Genomic DNA, 3,127 nt, shown 5'->3' on the forward strand with positions numbered 1-3,127 from the left:
TCCAAATGCATACTCTGATTTCCCAGCAATCTGTCATCTAAAGGTTTTAAAGTCCATTGATGATCCTTGCCTGAATCAATTATTTCTTTAGATTTGCATACTAATTATTTGCTAATTACATTATTTATTCTACATTTATTTGCTAGCACTCTATTGTGAGGAAAAGGTTTTCCTCATTAACCAGGAGTGAACCAGTTTTCCTTTTCTTAAAAAAAAAAGGTAGGGCAAAATACTATATTCCCTTTAATTGCTCATTTTCAGAGTGACTTGATGTAATACCCATTTCCAAAGACGGAAAATCATCCTCTACCCCTTCTCTCAAGTGTTACTCTAGGGTTATAGATTTTTATCTATTCAGTATTTACAATTAATTGTTGCCATTTTCCTTTTGATGTTAAAATTACATGAATACATACATACATATGAGGGTTAATTTATATGAAGTGTATGTACGTAATAAATATATATACCTTATATGAGGTAAAATTGACATTAAGTGTGCCCATTTAGTGGCGCAGTGTGATGAATGGTGACATATATACATGTTATACATATATATATTTTATATATATATATTTTATATATATATACACAAAGCCTGGGTAAACACCACCTTAATTGTGATGTAGAATATTTCCATAACCCCCCAAAGTTCCCCATTTTCCTTTCCAGTCAATTCATGCTCCGCCCTGCCCCACCCAGGCATGGATTTGACTTCTATCCCTATAGATCAGTTTTGCGTTTTCTCCTGAGTCTTGTTGACTTATCTTTATTAGCCTAAGCACTTCCTCTGCATTCAGGCACAAAATGTCTGACTCATCCTGTACTTTCTCTGCCCCAGCCTGGAATCAGCCAATTCTCCAAGGAGTTTTGGATCTATTTAGTGAGAAATGCAATTTAGAAACCATGATCTGGGGGGCAAGTGTGCTCATTGCTCCTAAAGGTGACCAACCATCCTGGTTTGCCTCCAACAGTTCCAATTTTAACACCGAAAAGGTAGCATCCTGGGAAATCCCTGGGACAGTTTGTCACCCTAGTGCTTCTTGGCCATTTCAGTGCCCAGAACCAGGAAATTTATTTTTAGAATCACGTGCTCAAATTGATACTTATAATTTAAGTGTATTACAGGCTTTTTCTGAACTTCCTTGATTTTATACCTCCTTTTCTCTTATGCCTAAAAGTTATACATTATATTACTTGTTATCCTATAATACAGTTTCAAAACCACAGTAACCGTACTGCCATTAATTCTAAACCACTGAGAGAAGCTTCAGATTCCTTTGTAGTTCTTTTTCATCCTTAGAACATATCCCACCACAGATGTTGCCTGAGTACTATGTTCAAAAGCCCTGGGGGAATAATTATTTTCTCTGGGTAACAACATTGGTTATGTTACCAATTTGACTTAAAGGTAAGTTTGTTTCAATTTGCTTTCAACGTTTACTTTGGTTCCTTTACTTACTTTTTGGCTAGGTAAAACTTTAGAAGTTCAAAATCATATGCCTTGCTTCTACTTCTTTCCCCTGCACCCTTTCCACAATCCTCTGTAGGTAACCGTTTTTGTTTCTAGGATATCTTTTCAATTTTTTCTTTCTTTTTTTTTAAGATTTTATTTATTTATTTTCGAGACAGAGAGAGAGAGAGCGAGCACACGAGTGCACACGAGTGGGGAGGGAGTGGCCAAGGGAGAGGCAGACTCCCGGATGAGTAGGTAGCCCAATGCAGGACTTGATCCCAGGACCCTGGGATCATGACCTGAGCTGAAGGCAGACACTTAACTGACTGAGCCACCCAGGCGCCCCATCCTTCCAATTTTCCATGTAACTTGGGACTCATTCCAAAGCAACTCATTCTTTTTTTTTTTTTTTTATGGCTGCATTGTATTCCATTGTATGGTTTTATCATGTCCAACCAGTTCCCTATTAATGGACATTCGGGTTATTTCCAAATTTTTGTTATGACAAATGACACTGCAACAAGTAACCTTGCCAACATGTTGTTTCTATTTGTGGAGGTGTATTTTCAGAATACGGTTAGGGTTAGAAATAGAATTGCAAGATTTAAGAATAAATGCAAATGGCATTTTGGTACTCCATAGGTCTTCATTTTTCCATCGCCACCAAGAAATTTATGAGCACTGTTTCTCCAGAGTTTTGTCATTTCAATGTGTATTTCCATTATAAGTGAGGGCAAACAGCCTTCTATGTTTAAGGACCACTGCTATTCTTTTCTGTGAATTGTCTGTTCACGTTCTTGCCCAAAAATTCTCTTCGGATTTTGGTCTTTTCCCAGTTTTCAAGATTTCCTGTGCTGTAAGTTGCAAATATTTTCTCCACACTGATCTGACTTACTGGGAATATACCATGAACCCTTTGACCATCTGGAGAACACTTCAGTCTTATCCTTACAAATCACCTCATTTCCGGACAGCTCCCTTAAGGATAAACACTTTTAGTAAAGCCGGATAAGGGAAGATCAATCAAAAGAGTTACCTGGCCCCTTGTAGTAAGTGTAAGAAACTGTTTCACGCTTGGCAGGTAACACCATCGTTCTTATGCAGTGGTCTGGGTGACACAAAGTCTTGCGTAAGGGAGCATGTTCAAATTACAAAACGTATTTCCTAAGGCTCATTAACAACTCACAGGGTTCGCCTTCCCCGCGTTTCTGAGTTTGCAAGGTGCCCCTAGAGCCGCTGACACAGGCACAACCCCCATCTGCTAGACAATAGCTCCTCCGTTTAGCCTCGGGATGAGCCAAGAAGCCGGGATGCTGCGTTTCAGAAGACAGAACACCAGTTTCTAAGCTCTCAAGCAACAAGGCTAAGCGAAGCCTGAACTGACCCTACTCCCCACCCACGGCCTAGATCCTGAGGTTGCACCTGGCCCGCCAGCGCGCGGAAGCATCACCGATGCATCCTGCACCACAAACCGGCCAATCACGCGCCGCCTGGCCCAGATTCCTCCGCCAGAGGCTGCGCCGCAGCCGCAGGTGGCCCGGCGAGCGCTTCCGCCCCGCGCCGCCAATCGCGACCCCCGCCGCCCTTCCCGTGATGCCCCGCGGCTGACCTCCGACCTCGTCGCCCACCCCCTCCTCGCGGCCCGCTTCTCCCCCCGCCCCCGCCGAATCT

Source organism: Mirounga leonina, unplaced genomic scaffold, assembly GCF_011800145.1.
Source record: "Mirounga leonina isolate KUSES-001 unplaced genomic scaffold, KU_Mleo_1.0 Mir_55, whole genome shotgun sequence".
In the NCBI taxonomy this organism is placed as follows: domain Eukaryota; kingdom Metazoa; phylum Chordata; class Mammalia; order Carnivora; family Phocidae; genus Mirounga; species Mirounga leonina.